Below are 16,998 nucleotides of genomic sequence, written 5' to 3' on the forward strand. Positions count from 1 at the left end.
TCTGCCAACTTTTATATATTTTTCAATTTGCTTGAAATTGAAATAACTGTTCACTACCGGCAGTAAATAAAACACTGACATACGAGTATATTAAAGTAGAAAAGCTGATATGGTGAACTTAAACAGACACCTGCTTGCTATTATGTGAATCTATCAGTTAGCAACATTGCTATACATATGAAGTTGTGTTTCTGGTCACCTACAAGTTCAAGCTCTTTTTTGGTGTCTACCTGCTCCTCACTGATCTGGGCCTTCGCTCCAGTTTTCTCCAGCTAGTTTCCGTCTAACTGTGTCTGTCTGTTGTTTGGAACTAAGCAGGTAGTCCATGATGAGTATGTTTTTCTGTTGAAAAAAGCTCCTTGCTACAACCAAAAATAACATGACGGCCACCAGAGTAAAAGTTCTTGCCATGCTCCCAGTGTCGCTGGTTCTTCCCCCTTCTTTATCTGCCTCTGTGTGTCGGTTCTTAATCCTCCTGCTCCTGTGTGACCTGCAGCTACAGCACTCCTGCTCATCATGTCCTCAAAAATCCTGCAGCACTTGTATCAACCCTGACTATTCCATCTCCTTTTTTGAGAGATTGTTCTGTCATAGACCTGGAAGAAAACACAAAAGCGATATGTAATGACCACACACATTTCATGTTCAATAGCAATAAGAAAACAGTTCAGCAGAAGGTTGAATAGTTTCACTTGAATGAATGAGATGTAAGCTGCCATGAAAGCAAATAATAAAGCCAAAGAATGCTCCCTCTCTGGTTTATTTCATATCCTTTGGTAATAAAGCATGCTAATCTCTATTGTTCTCCTCAGTGGCTTCCAGTGTGCATATTGGATTCATAGTCCAGAAACACCCATGAACCAGTGTCTGCAGTGGTGAAACCTGGTCCAGCCCACTTGGGACCTTAACCTTGTAGCCATTCATGCACCTCTAGGTTTTAACTGCATACCTTATGTATTGTCTGTCAATGTGATAACAGTCCTTTATCCTTATTTTTTGTGTGTGATTGTATTTATTTGTGTGTTAGTCACTGTGGTATACTTATATAAATAATCTAAAGTTGTTACATTCAAAATTACTCATTATTTCTGCTTGTCTTTATTAAAAGTAGATACTTAAAAATCCCTATTAATAACTGATACTGACTGAAATGAAAGATTTTATCATGTTATATTTTTAACCTCTGTTGCCCAGCAAGCTAAAAGCTCCTAGGTCAACCTTCTGAGTTTACTTGGTTCTCTGTGAGATTCTTCATATGCCAACAGTGTTTTCTTGTGTCTAGATTCCCCCTCGTGTGCCAACCTACTTGCTCTGCTTACCAGCCATCAGCCAAACTACCAAGTTCATCTTTAGCCATTCTTCACTTTAAGATTCCCCCGCTTGCATGCCCACTCTCCACCGACATCCCAAACCCCTCTCTCTGGGCTGTCTCAGTCTCCAAAGTTCAGAATTTTTCCAAACCTACTTTCAGTGCATCCTGATTTTCTACAACACTGATTTTCAATCTCTTAAACATTCCCACTGTGTCAGGTTTCTACATTTGGGCCTGCTTACTTAGACATCGAGCTAAAATTCTAAGGATCTCAGCAGTTTAGGGGAGATGCAGATTCAGATAATCACTATTTGTTGGGTCATCACTAGAGTGGCTACTTTACTACGTCATGTTTTTATGATATTGTCATTTCATACATTGTATTACAATGTACAAAACATTGATTACAGCTGTTTTCAATGACCAAAACAATAATAGTACAGTACATTTATTCATGGAATATATTGCAAACCATACAATGTGCTATGAAACTAGGCCATCTCCATTACTCTGAAAAACATAATAGCGTTTGCCCTGCTCTCATTTAAAGGTAACTTGAATCACCAGGCACTGCAGACTAATTAGACTCGACTCAAAAGGCTATACAAGACTTCTACAACCACAGGGTTACATTCAAAGCCCGGAAACTAAATTAATGCTCCTGACCCACAGATTACATAACAACATATGAACTCACATATCATATAGCTCTACTTTTGGAATGAAAGCAAGGGCAGATTCATATATAATATGTGAGTAATATGAGAGTTTTGCAGATAAGACCTAACATTCACAGGACATATGGTAAAAATCTCCTTTTATCCACATCGGCTTTGCATGCTGCATACTGTACTGTAAATTGATAGAGTGTAGAGGCTGCTCTGTCACTCCCCTCAAGAACAGTTTCATAACACTGACCTGCATAAATAAATGCTTTGCTTCATTTTATTTGGCACATTATATACGTTGAGGAATATGTCAATGTCAGCACAGTTAGATAGCGCACACAGAACAGCTTGACTTTGTCAGGTCTTAGTCTGTGTTCTCTGCTAGGTCCTTTCCCTTCCTATATAGATGATATCAAATTTAGAAAGCCAGTCTTTGTTTTGAGTTGCTGTCTTCAGGAATGTGAAGTGTCTGGCTCGTTGGCTTGCTCTTCTGCATCACCCTGGCTGAGAGGAAAACTTTAAAACAGCGGGTCTATTTGACTGAGCGGAGCGTGAAGACTTAGTCAGATGTGGGTCTTATCTTTCCAGACACCCGCAGAGGGAAAAGCATCCTACAAAACAAACAACTAATGTTTGAGTCTGGGCATTTATACTGCATGAAGAATGAAAGAAAATAAGAAAATACAACATGCACTAAATCTGAATGACCTGACACAAACCGTCTGCTGAGTCTGTGCTAGAATGGGAGCAGACTGGATACGAGGGCGAGGTAGGAGGAAATTTGGAAATCTGTTCGGGGGCTTGCGTGTCTGCTGCGAGAGAGCCGGTTGACTTGTTGCCAAAGCATACAGTGCAGGAGCAGGGCGAGGTCTGAGGTCGTGGCAGGCTGCTGGATGCAGGCCCCCGAGGCAATCTGTGGTTTAGATGTTGATCATGGCATCGCAGATCCTGAGCAGGGGCAGAACCAGGTGCTGATCCGGGAACATCCAGTTTGGCTGTGAGACTGAACACCTGCGTCTGAATTCATCTCACGCGACGCTGCCATGCCACCCACCATATCAGCAGCACCACACCACATTTACAACGCCGCACGCTGTCTGATGTCTCTCACGCACATATGCGAGTTGAATTCCAGTTTCTTCAAATAGAGTGAATAAAAAATGCTTAACAGCCACGTGAATGTGTTCTAGCATAATTCCATGTTTTTATGTGATTACAGCCCTTGTAAAACTGAGACACGTGATGGGTAATGATGAGTGTGCATATGCCATTTAAATATCTCTGCCAACACCTGAGTGCAACTTCTGTCTATGCATTTACTTCCCAAAACAGCCAAGTCAGACAATCACCAACTTGTTAAGAAAATTACAAAGTAATACCTAAGACTGACTCAGCAGTACTCTATGCTGCTAAGAGACAGAGAGATAAGTGAGAGAGAGAATGCAGTTTGGTCCTGATACAAACAACCATAAGAGTCCAGGCAGGAAACGGTTGATTGAGGGTTTTCTTGATTAGATCTAACAGAGCCGGAGGTGAGCAATTGTTACTAAGGGAGATGTAAGCGTAACCTGTGACGCTCAAAAGGTGGAACCAACCAACCAGAGGATTGCACAGGAATTTATCGCTAATGAATAGAGCTGGGTAGGGATTAAAATAAAATAACGAGCCGCAGAGAGAGAAGACAATGCTGAAGACTCAGTGCTACCATTTAAAGACCTGTGACAGTTAAAATTTACATAATCATCCTTTAAATAACAGCAGTGTCAGGTCGAGCTGACTGTAGTCTGTGATTTTCTGTCAGATTAGCTTGACCTGCTTCTGCATTCCCTTTTTGAGAATGCATAAAGCATATATTATGATTCATGTGTCACGTCCTCAAACCACATAAAAGTGTGTGAATGTAGATAAGGATGAGGTAGGTGTCAGTCTGCGCTTTCATCATTGTTAAAAAATTCCACAATAATATTAAAACCAACAACACATTACACCAGCTTTCCAAAGTTTCTATCCCTGGCCCTCAGCCTCACTAGTTCCTGCTGAAAAGGGAAGTTTGTAAAAATTAACTCAGTTTTAAAAATACTAAATAGTCCCCTAAAACAGGGGCAGTTTTTTAGCAAATCTTACTCAAACAGGAGAAAATAGTACATTTGTTGGGGACTATTTTCAGCTGTGGATTAATACACATTTAGCGCTCCAGTGAGTTAGTATGGCTGCAGGAATTGTGTATATGGCATTAAGATAAAATACAGTACCAAGCTAATTCTCATGGTAATAAAGGAACACGACAACCTGCACAATGATGCAACAGTGGAGCTCTATGAGATAAACCAGGCTTTGCTACACAGGAAATAGCTGCTAGAAGATTCGGTTTATTCATTACTGTGGTGTTTTTATGAGATTTCTCCCCGGCGTTAACTGTAACAGTACAGATCCTGGTGCTGATGCAGGAACATCCAGCTTGGCTGTTATGCTGAACACCTGCATCTGAATTCATCCCACGTGACACTGCCATGCATATCAACACCACATGCTGTCACGTCTCTCATGTAAATATGAGTTAAATTCCTGTTTCTTCAAATTAAGCAGCTAATCAATTCTTATTCAACAGCCATCGGAGTGTGATCTAGCATAATGCCATGTCTTTATATGATTACAGCTTTTGTAAAACTGAAACACGTGACGGGATGTGATGGGTGTCCATGCCATGGAATAGCTCCGCAAACACCTGAGTGCACCTGATTTGTCTGTTGACGCTTTTACCTGTTGAAACACATCAGTCTGACTATCAGAAACCTGTTTAGAAAACTAGACACAAAATCTCTACGCTGCTAAGAAACAGAAAGCTTAGGGAGAGAGAGAAAATGTAGTTTGGTCCTGACACAAACAACCATAAGAGCCCAGACAGGAAATGGTTGATTGAGGGTTTTCTTAATTAGATCCAACAGAGCCGGAGGTGAGCAATAGTTACTAAGAGAGGTGAGAGCATAACCTGTGACACTCTCACCAAGCAGGAATGTATCGCTAAAAAACACAGCTAGATAAAGATTAAAATACAATTAAGAGCTCCAGGGAGAGGCGGTATGTGGCTGTTTAAAGACCTGTGACATCTAAATCATGCATGTTCATCTTTGCATACTGTAAGATCAATGTTATTTGGAGTGTGCAATTTGCCATCAAAATTGGTTTGGCCTGCCTCAGCACTTCCTTTCATATATCAAGCCTTCCCACCAAAGAAACATGTATGAAGGTAGATAAAGATGAGGCAGGTGTTAGTCTACGCTCCAATTATTGTTAGCAAATGACATTAACTTGTATTTTCCATCCATGGCAGCTTCAAATCCATTAGTTCCTGCTGATTATGGAAGCTCCTAAAAATGACTTCAAAGCATATGTAGTACTTTCAAAAAGGGAAAAAGACTAATATAGTTTCTTATACAGCTGGTTGTTGTACTATTTAGCAAATCTTACTCAAACAGAAGGAAATTCTTGGGGGCTATTTTCAAACATGGGTTAATATACATTTAGCCCCCCAGTGAGTCATTACAGCAGGAGAACAGTGTATGAGGGGTTGACTCAGAAAGACTGACTCAAAACTATGAAGCTAACTCTCATGACGATGGAACATGCCAACCAATGAAGGAACAGTATGGCAGTCTGACTGGTCTGCAGCTATGTGGCAAGCTTTCATGCACTGTTTCTTCCTGCTGGGAATGTCTCAAACCCAATCCTAAGATTACAAGGATTTCCAAATGATCAGTATTGGCATAAACCTAGGCCTAATTCTTTGTTCACATCTGTCGTCACATGAAAACGTTATTTTAAGAAAAAAAAAAACAGAAAAGAGGCATTGTCTTAACCTAGCTCCTCCAAGTGTAACACTTTTTTCACTGGCCTGATCTAAGTAAGCCTCATAAAAGTCTCTATCACGGGGCTCCTTTACAAGCTAAACTCCCACAATGCTCTTTGCTTGCCACTACAGACGCGCCCACTTCCCCTGGTCACTGAAGTACGTAACAGAAAGAGCCTTCACCTGTTGGTGCAACCAGGTACTACAGCTAATCAACAATACATCAGAGGTGTATTATCTAGGGAAATGGTTTCGAGCATCAGCAGATACCAATCGGTAAATGACTCATGTTTCATCAGGAGAAAAAGCAAAAAAACAAAACAAAAAAAATTAACTTGACGGGGACATCCTGAGTTCTGACACCTTTCTATCTATAGCCAAGGTTAAGGTCTCCAGCAAATTGTCTTCCTCTGACCACTTTTATAGGGACTAACCACTGCATACCTGGGACACCCCAAAAGACCTGCCGTTTTAGAGACACTCAGTCTCCCACGCTTACCTATTTATCCTGCTTCCAACAAATCAACTTCAAGAATTCATTGTTTCTTACTGTCTAATTTCTCCCACCCCTTGCTAGGTGTCACTGTAAGAAGACTATCAGTGTTATTCACCTCACTTAACAGTGGTTTTAATGTTGTGGCTTTTAACATTTGGACTTTGGATACACAGAAATACTTGTTAGAAGGATCGGCTTATTAATTACTGTATACTTCTGTGAGATTTCTCTCCAGCATATATTCTTCTAGAACAGAACAACTGAACAAGGAGAGACTGAATAAACAATGTGTGTGAATAATCTGCAAATAAAATCTAAGAAATGTGGAAGTAATAAACATGGAAGCATTTGTATCCATTGCTGTTGCCACACTGTTCTGTTTTCAGGAAATACGCTCTTTGGTCAAGAACACAGGGAAAAATAAATTAACATAACAGTCCGTTTCCTCAACAACCCTCATAACACTGCAATAGCTCACCATCTATGCCTGGCCCCACAATCAAAACTAATCACTCTGTACTTATCAGTGGAATGTAGACAACGAGTCTACTTATAAATATCCCAGCTTATTTTCAAACCTGATAAAAAAAAATCTATTCTGGTCAGAGGATGGAATGAGAGGACGTGATTTTTGGAGAGAGACAGACAGAAGTAGAGGGAGAAGAAGGCATGTAGCCAAGCACAGACTTTTACAGTTTATATCAGACACAGTAATCCTGTGTGGAATGTAGTGCAGGAAAATCTCTTTACTACTGTATCTCAGGATGAAAGAGGAGAGACGGAAGTAGTGAGTTTAAGTATCGTGTGCCTGTCATGCTCCTTTTCCCTTATATGTCGCTGGCCGTCACCGTGGCAACCATGTGATCTCTAGGTCAGTAGGAAGTCACTTCCACACTCATGAGACTTACATAAGCAAAGCAGAAATGTACTGAGGAAATGTACACACATACACTGGATTATAAGGAACTACAATAGACTTATGGATGGTTATTCTACTTAAGAGCTAAACCTAACAATACAATTGAATGATGAAAAAAAAAACAGTGCTGCAATCTTAAGACTTTAACCTTGGATGGATTTGCAGAAGATAATACACCAAGAAAAAGAAAACTCAAAAGTGACGTGTTGAACTGCAGATTTTTAGGTGTAGACATTTTTTTTCACAGTATATACTGTGCTCTGGTTTCTAAAAGGTTTCCCTGCCCTTTATGCATTAAATACAGAAAAACATAATAGTCCATTTAGAGTCAGTGTGTTCATCAACGCACGCTGAAAGAGAAGCTGTTGATTAGACAGAGTAAATCAATGCATATCTAAATAGAAAACAAATCAGAAAAAATGCAAGTTCTTACATGTGTGTAATGCACAAGGTATGTCCATTTACACAAGGCTCTAGTGTTCAACTTAGTATGGTGGAGAAGGACATTTTCAGCATGAGCAGTTTTTTTTTTTTTTGAATAAAAAGAAAGTAGAAATCCTCTGATTCCAGCACCTTAAATACAAATACTTCCTGGTTTCGCTCCTCCTCTGTGACAGCAAACTGTGTATCTATTTATTTAGGCTGTGGACAAAACAAGATATTTGAGAACAGTATCTCGGCTTTGGTAAACACAGATCAACATTTTCTTTGACAATTATCTGACATTTTATAGACCAAACAACTAACTGATGACTCAAGAAATTAATTAACAGATAAATCCATGGGGAAAATAATCAGTAGTTGCAGCAATAGTCTGCAGAAAGAACTGCTTTCAGTGTAGAAAGTCACCAGCCTTTCATTCTTGCACCCAGTTGCAAAACTAATTGAAGCATTTTAAATTGCAGAAAATCTGTACAAGAATCTCGAAATTTATTTGCATTGTGTTTGATCCAATGCAACCACAAATATTGAGATATGTGCATGAAAATAAATAATTGCTGATGCTAATTCAATGTTCAGGTGCTGAAGATGAGGGTACAACAAACTGATGCAACCAAAAAATTGTCAGTGAAAACACAAGCAATTGAAAACCGTGTGGAAAATATTATAGAAATGTAGGATCTCAGTTATTACAAATTATTTACAAATTAATTAATACGTTTGCTTCATGTAATAATTTGAGTAATATTACAGTCGCCTTATTGTCCCACAAAGATCTGGTATTATTCACATGCTTTAACTACATCATGATTTATTCACTGAGACAGTTTCCACTACACTTTGTCCCATTTGTTTTTATCAGTACATCAACTTTTCCACCTTAGCCAAATATAGGATTTTTTTTTCTTTTTTTTGTAATTTCAAGGTGGTGTAAAGAAATGCAGTTATTGTCTCATAGGAAGGGGCAATTAGCACTGTACCCTATTAAACAGCTTCCTCTGACAGACTGGTAATGCTGCTGCTTAACTCAACTGCTCAAAATGTAGCTGACAAGGATCAATTAGAGCCAAAGATGGCAGACACTAACTGAGATATTCAGCGAGCAAACAGAGGCAGACGGCCGACTTGCTGTGTCAGCACCCCAGAAGCTGGGCGCATAATTGTGTGAATTCCGGTGTTAAGGCTTAATCCTGCTGGAGTGGCCCACTTGAGAGAAAACACAAGACCTGTTAATCTGGGGCTGCTGCACAGACTCTTTAGGTAGTGAAGGACAAAGCTCCTCATACTGATTTACACTCAAGCACACCTCAGACCATCTAGCAGTTACTACAAGTGTTTCCATGTATAAAATTTAAGTTAATCTGAAGGAAACTTTGAAATACTGCAAAAAAATGTTTTAAAAAAATAACAAATGTGGCTCATTTCCATTAACTGCCTTGTTAAGACTATCATGTCTTCAGACAGTGGGAGTAGAGGCTGTAACATAGCTGCAATAAGAGGGTAGAAGAAGCCAGAAGCAAAACCAGGAGTTTGCCGACTGCTAAAATGTTAGAATAAGAAACAAAGAAAATTTTGGCTATTGACAAGAGAAAAATGGACAGAAGTCTTCAGGAATTGTTTTCAATCTGAAAAGTTGTAATTATTCTTTGTTGTCAACTAGCCTTGGACACGTTTCATGCTGCAATACAAAAAAAAGACAGTAAAAACTGCTAACCAGTCATGAGTTAAATGTAAAAAAATAAAAAAAGTTTCCATCTTCCTTTATGCAGCTCTTTTTTGAAATTGTCAAAAAATACAAAAACTTTAAGTAAGAGTAGAAACATTTTTGCAAAATTGAAAAAGTATTTTGAATTTTGCTGTTTCACTTCACATTTTTGCATACCTAAAAATTTAAAATATGCATAAAAATACATTATGAAAATACAGCTTTCAGCTTAACTCATTGTTATGAGACCCTGCTGAGCACAATACTGAGCTTAGTGTGGATCTGTGCTTCTTTAGAGACTGTGGACAATGGGAAATGTAAAATGAGACACACACACACACTCACTCACACACAAAGAGACAGTTCAAGAGCCGTGTGCTGACAGTGGTTGTGATTAATCACATGCTAAGGGCGGTGTGGTCTCGGCTCTGCCACTCGTGTAGAGAAACTATCACGGTTGGAGCAGCCCGCAGGTGGCATAACTGTGGGGAATAGATGGATCTGCATGTGTGAAACAGTCTCCTGAGCGCTTTCATGTCAGCTGGGTGTTCCTGGATGGGAATGTGGGCCGTACAGTGGCTTGGCAACGAGGTCTCTCAGATGTTGTGCTGTCTGTGTGACCAGATCAAACAGCAGGCATGTAGGACTCATCCACCGGGGGCCAGACACCTTGTTGCCGCCAAAGGGAGTTTCTGCTTGTATGTGTGGGAGTAACATATGACAAGAACGAAGGAACACGTGTCATAATGCTGTAAGTGGGGCAAGGAGCTCTGGGTGAGCGATGAAGGTGGGGACAGCGAATTAAATCACAGGGTAATATACATCAGTCTGCTCAATTAGAGAGTGGCAGCCACTAATTTCCCCAACTGACTCAAAGTCTTTCAGAGCAGATTAGATGGTAGAGACAGACACACACACACACACACACACACACACACACACACACACACACACACACACAAAGACAGTTACATGAACAAAGCAGAACCATAAACTCTGAGCAATTATTGATCATATACAATAGACACAACCCAGCTAACTTTACCCTTCTTTCTATTGACAATAAACAATGCTTCACATACTCTCTAAATGGCACTTGGCATCTTTTCATACTTAACTCACACTTTTTTTTTCTTTTTCGTTCAAATACCTCGATTATCCCAGACAATGGCTGACTCAAGGCTGTTGGTTTGAATATAATATAAAAACTTTGATCACTGCAAATAAAAAAAAAACGCTCCAAATAACTGGTACTTTGCGCTTTGATATCGTCCCTTATGATTTGTGTTTCACTTTGCTGCCATGTACTATGAGCTGGACTATCAGACCTGCTGAATTTGGCTTTGATCCTGTCTAATTACAGTGCTGTGTGTTTGTGAGTGTGTGTGTGTATGTGTGTGAATGGCGAGGTGTGTGTAATAATCACGGCGTTTACAGCGTTTCAAGCACGGTTTGAAGGTAGATCAGTGAAATCTGGCGAGGCGCAGGGAATGCCACTGATCCTAGACACAGACAAAATTACAACTCTGCACGCAATGCAACATGAGTCCCCCCTTCATCGAGGTGACGAGGGGGAGTGGAGGGAAAGGAGAGCCCTACAGTGGGATGTTTAACAACCCCCCTTTCCCACATCAGTTCTGCTGTGGCAGTCTGGCTGACTGCATATACAGCATGTTAGCTCTTCTGTCACATAAATTTTCCCAGCAGTTGCATAACTACATCCTAGCGCTGCTTATCCACACGTCTACTGCAAATAATTCTTCTTGGACTGATTGAACACATGTGCACAAGTTCGGCATACTAATGTAATGTTTGCGCTGATTACAGTTGTTGAATATTGCATGAGTTGCGTAATCGTCGTGGCGAACATCAAGTATGCACTCATTTTTGTCATAGCTGTGTTATTAATAGTTACTGTAATGCAGTCCAGACTCTGTAAGTCAGAACAAGTAAAATGAAATGCAAGAAATGTCGCAGCAGGAAATAAAACTGAACAGCATGGATTTGATGATGGGCAAAATAATGAAAAGATTAGCAATAACACATTTTCTGCAAGCTATAAACACAATTTTGACATTTTATCACCTTGTAAAGTTGTAATAGTCGAAACATTTAACAGGTAGCAAGCAATGGCTGCATTCTTTTTGCAGTCTCGTTCCCGCTTACTTGACATAACTTAGTTGAGCTTTCATCATCTTTTTAGCTTTGTTTTTGGCCTCTACTTATGTATTTACGTGCGTAAGCCTGGAGGTTCTCCAAGATCTGCAGGAACTGGTCAGTTAGTGGTGCCAGACTTCAGACAAGACATGCTGAAATGGTGTTCAGTCATTAAGTTGTTGCTGGAACCTGCTTCCTCCTGAACTCAGATCTGCCTGAAATGTAGCTGTTTCAGTGTTAATATGAAGCCCAGTCTTAACTAACTGTACTTTATTAAACTTGCCTGCACTTTTATCCACTTAATTGTGAGTAAATCCTTTTTAATATCATTGTATACTTTATCACTTACATGCTTATATTTCCTCATCTCCTGTCATTTTTTTTTAGCTCTTTTAGTCAATCAGTTCCTATTATTTAATAAATCTGTCTGCACTTCGTTCAACATTCAACTTGCAGTGTTTTTCATTAATGTTTTTTGCCTTTTCCTGTAAACCTCTTTCAGTCACCTCTGTGTATGATAAGGTGCTGTATAAAAACAACTTCCTTGCTTACTTTTACTGAAAACAGCTGCTGGCTGTGCAGTAGTGATGCTATCAGAGCGATGACAGTGAACCAAGGCGACAAAGCTGTGGGCCTAAAACCAAAACAAAGCTCCATAAAGTTGAATAGAAATCACACTACATTCACACTAAAAACTTTTCACTTTAAAACGCATAACTTCCGCTGTGTTTACACCTACTATCCACACTACTCTGGAGTTTTAGGACCCCTAAACTTTTGAAAACGCTGCTGACCTTGTTGAGTTCAAAAACTCTGGGGTTGTGTTTTAATCTGGACAAGCAGAAACTGCGATTTTTTGCAAACTATGACGCTCATACCCACATGTGCTTCCTGATTGGGCCTTACTGTCACTTCATGTTGTTTCCTGATTCATCATGGTCCTACCAGTGATTGATTCAACATTGATAACCAGTTTCAAGCATTACTTAAGCCGTTGTTTATGCTTGTAGCCGTGGTGCAGGTAAGGAAATCTGTAGTGTTACTTGTCTTGTCATTGCTGGTATTTCTCTGTAGTATCTTCTGTTACTAAGCAACCAAACCTCTGCTTCCAATTTACACCTGTACCTGCATGTCTAGTGTACATTAATGGTCATGCGATATGACCTTTCAGGCATGTCAGTGTGAGACTATTTCTGAAATACATATAATACAATAACTTTATTAATCCCCGAAGAGAAATTCAATTGTCTGGGTTCTCATCTGTTTACTTTAGAATTAAATAGTCTAATTGCTGATGGTAAGAAAGATTTTCTGAATCTTTCTGTCCTGCAGCGTAGGGATAGGAGCCGTAATGAAGCTAAAATGATATTGTTTTGGCTTTAAAACTCTGTTTTATAATGAAAATGTATCCATGTAGATGGAGACTTAGAGTTAGGTAATAATTCTCTCAGAATTTGTCACTTTGAATGTTAAATTTCACATTATAAATCATAATTTCATTAATTGTTATTAAAAGTGTGTGTGAATGGGTGGAGGAGAAACTCACTGTAAAGTGCTTTGGAACTGGTAAGGGAAAAATAAATGAATAAAAGAGAATTAAACAACTGAAGACACCATTTTTAGTACATTTTTGCCTAGAATAGACACAGTACAGAGATAAGAAAAACAGCAGGGGAATCAAGCTGGGAACTCACTATTTGAGGGTATTTGTGTCCATGCAATAGGTTCCCTAACCACTCAGTTTTCATTAATATCAGTAAAACTGTACAGTAAAAACTCAACAGTTTCCACCAAACAAGACATGTTTTCTGCTTAAGAAGATAAAACTTCCAGACATGCTGGTAGCAAAGTCACCAAGGCAAAGCTCTGAAAAGTGCATGTGCTCTTATATACTTAGCGTGTCTGAGTTCATAAAATGTGTCACAAGGCGCTAAGCTGGCCGGTTTGCAGAGTTTATGTTTATGCGGGTGAGAACGTAGTTGACATAGCAACCTCCTCCAGACAGCCTGAATAGGCTGCTTGCATCGAATAGTTACAGTATTGCACATAAAATCTCAGGGTCTTTTTCTTTTGTGTACTCGTGTTCAGTAAAATGTGTCAGTATGTGGAGTACTTACGCAAATTCAGATATTTTAAGTGTGTATGAGCAGCTGGAATCTGTTGAATTACCAGGAGTAGTTGTTTCTGCTGCATGGAAAAAGAGAGGTTTAATTAACAGTGAACATTAAGGGGATTTGATTACATTTCAGGATCCAAAGGTATTTCATTCTGCAACAGGCTGGCAATGAAAATGTTACATAATGAAAAAACAAACAAAAAAATACTCATAGCACCTCTATATACAGCAACTCTTACATAAGTGTTAAAGAGTTATGTGCATTGCTGAGGGGTGGACTCGACTGCAAAAAGGGAAGAGTCTGACCTTTGACACTGCAGTACAAAGTCACAATGAGAATGACAGAGTTTTGTTCAGTGTAGCATCTCAAGAAAAACACCTTCCTCCAGTAGGTCAGAGACAGAACCAGCTGAACCTGCAGAGTGTTGCTACCCAGTCATACCTGCATGTGTGTGAAAGAATGTCATTAGCACCGTGATGACTGAGTGTGTGCATGTGCCAGGACAGAGAGCGTGTTTTCTTTTTAATTTGGTGAAATATGTTGCGGTTGTGTGCACCAGCTTGAATAAAAGCGCTGTGCACACTCTAACGCAAGTGTGAATGTGTGTGTACGGGACAGTTTTCATCACTCCTCAATTCAAGATCATTCCTGAGGCCGGGCGTCAGCGGCTGCAGACATCAGGCCATTCCACAGAAAAAAGTGCTCACAGTGTTTCCTTTTTCTAATCTCTCAGCAGAAGCTGGCAGCATCTAATTGCTGACAAAAGCCTTGACTGTGGGACGGGCTGAGAGATTACACATCTCATTTAAAACCGTTACTGTGTAGCGACATACCACAATACATGCTGAGCCGACCAGCTCCTTCTGCTATACAAAGACAAGTGTTGGGCCGTGCAGTGTCTCTGGCAAAGTTAAGTATAGCACCACAAAAGCGAGGTTAGTCTGCTCCCTAGAGGACAACTGAGACAGTACAGACAGGAAACTACAAGCAGCAAACTCTAGGTTTAATAAATGGCAGCTTGTTTTTAGCCAGATGAATGAACAGAATCTACTGTGACTGCAAGACTGAAGATCTTTAAATCGTCTAAACAGTATAAAACTTTACGATGGTGTATCTGTAACAGGCAAAACCTATTTTTAAGGTAAAGAGTATTCCTATGAGACTAGTAAACTTTATTTCAGTGACAGAGAGCCCTCTTCTGGTCGAAAGCAGACCAGCACATAGCAAAGAACTTCCACTGTTTCACATCCAGCTCAGACTGCACAGCCATTAATCATAAAGGCAAACTATACTTTGGAAAACTGTGCCTGCCAAATGACTGAAGAGCAGTGTTTCTCTAATGAAGCTCAACTAAACCTGCAATAACTATATTTTCAGCTTCTTCAGGGCTGCAGAAACAAGCTGTGACTATAATGCTGCCATATGACCTTTTAGTTTGATATGCTAAGGTTGTTAGCGAACAGTTGCTTATTTACACTTGGAGCAGTTAGGGAGCAATAATATCATTAATTTGGAGTTATGTCTCTGGCCATCTGGCGAATTTACCTACAATATTCACTCTCTTTTACTTACGTCTTTGGCCTGCAAATGACTCCTGAGGGAAGTATTTGGCTGTTTAGCTGCTAAATGTTGCTGTTTTTAGAGATTTTTCACGGAAAACAGCTGCCTGCTGCAGCCAAAAACAATGCTAGCATTGAGAGGGAACCAAAACGGTTCAGTTGAAGGCTACACAGCTAAACAAACTCCCTATAAAGCTCGATACAAATGATGGGAGCTGCAGAGTTAGGTGATAATTCTTGGTATTTCAACTACCACAAGTCCCTCTCACACTGTCATATTATTTCAATTGATACATTGTTTTGTATAAGAACATTCAGTAAAGATTCTTAAGATCTGCACATATCAATACATATGGATTCAACCTGAGCACAATTAACACCACAAGTGGTAGAGAAGCTGGCAGTTCTCGACTTATGCTGAGATCTTCAAGGCGAAAACTAGACGTCAGCACAAGCTCAAGATGCTCTGTTATTCTGTTAGTAAAAAAAGTTCTTTGGGCTGTCAGGCTGCATCTTTCACACATCATTATATTGGAAAAAACTGCAACAGCAACATCCTCTTAATTAACTGTCACTGCGAGAAAAAGCAGCAACATCCAGAGGTACAGATTTCAACCTTAGTAATAAATATTTTAATGCTGCCAATATGTGATGGAATCAAATGGTAGTTGGAGAGGAAAAAGTGCGGAATCTGTTTGCATGCCTGATTTTCATTATTTAATACATCTTTAAAATAGTAAGAAAACACTAACACTCACCAATCCCCTACAGGAGTTTGATAACTACAAGAGATGATTGTTTCTGCCTATCTGAAGTTTGTTTATTAAATACACATCTATTTCTTGTTGTTTTAAGCCATATAATAGATCTTGTACATTCAATAAAACACCTGCTGAAACACCTGCACCAATGTCATAATTGTGTGTTTCTGTGTTCACCTGTGACTGAAGAGAAAACGTGATTTTTGGTTTATGTTTTAATTCTCATCTCCATGTCTGAACATTGTAAATGACCGTTTCATTCAGGATCACCAGGTCTACAATATCAACTAGTGTCCCTACATCTTCTGTAGCAGTCTGACTTCAAGAGCACAATGTCTGTGGGGTCAGAAAGCCTAAAGAAACGGGAGGTCAGAAACAAGGTTAAATATGAGTAAACAAGGACTTCCTCCCCGAGGGTAAAATCTGCACCTGGACTTCTCATTATTGCTTTGCTCTGAGTCTGCTCAGCACCAGAGAGCACATGTGGCTCAGAGGAAACAAGCTCATAGCGCTGCAAGTCTCCAACGTTGCATCAAACACACACACACAGACAGAGATCTGGGAAAATGTACCGGCCAATAAGGGTTCATTGGACCACCTCCCCTGTTTTAATGAGCAGCCAAAGCATTCTGTTTAAAAGAGTGCTAGAAAAAGTCCACACATACACTCTGGTGTGTGTTTTCCTGATGTTCACAGAGATGTCTAGCAGTCCTGTTAGAATCAGTGTAACACAACAACCAATCCATCTATCCACAGGGAGGGACCAGGCTTTATTTATGACTCACTGACACTTTGATCCTCTTCAATTTCACAGCTCAAACAGCTTGTTTTCTTCCCCTCCGCTCCGACTCTGTTACATCCATCTCCTACTATCAGCGCTCATACAAATGACTTGCCATCCCTGTGCCAGTGTGCGCTTTCATTTCTCGTCTTGTGTTCATCCCACACTTTTATGTGCGAGACTGATGCATGTGTCAGGTTAAAAGAAACCATGTGATGATCATTATAACGCCAAA

The 16,998-nt window shown here is 39.8% G+C and overlaps 1 protein-coding gene across 1 annotated transcript in view; it reads right to left on the minus strand.

The window, feature by feature from the left end:
• scfd2 (sec1 family domain containing 2) overlaps nucleotides 1-16,998 on the minus strand; it is a 99,601-nt gene that overhangs the window by 16,164 nt on the left and 66,439 nt on the right. The gene's annotated exons all lie outside the window — the stretch shown is intronic.

This window comes from Amphiprion ocellaris, chromosome 2 (genome assembly GCF_022539595.1).
Source record: "Amphiprion ocellaris isolate individual 3 ecotype Okinawa chromosome 2, ASM2253959v1, whole genome shotgun sequence".
In the NCBI taxonomy this organism is placed as follows: Eukaryota; Metazoa; Chordata; class Actinopteri; family Pomacentridae; genus Amphiprion; species Amphiprion ocellaris.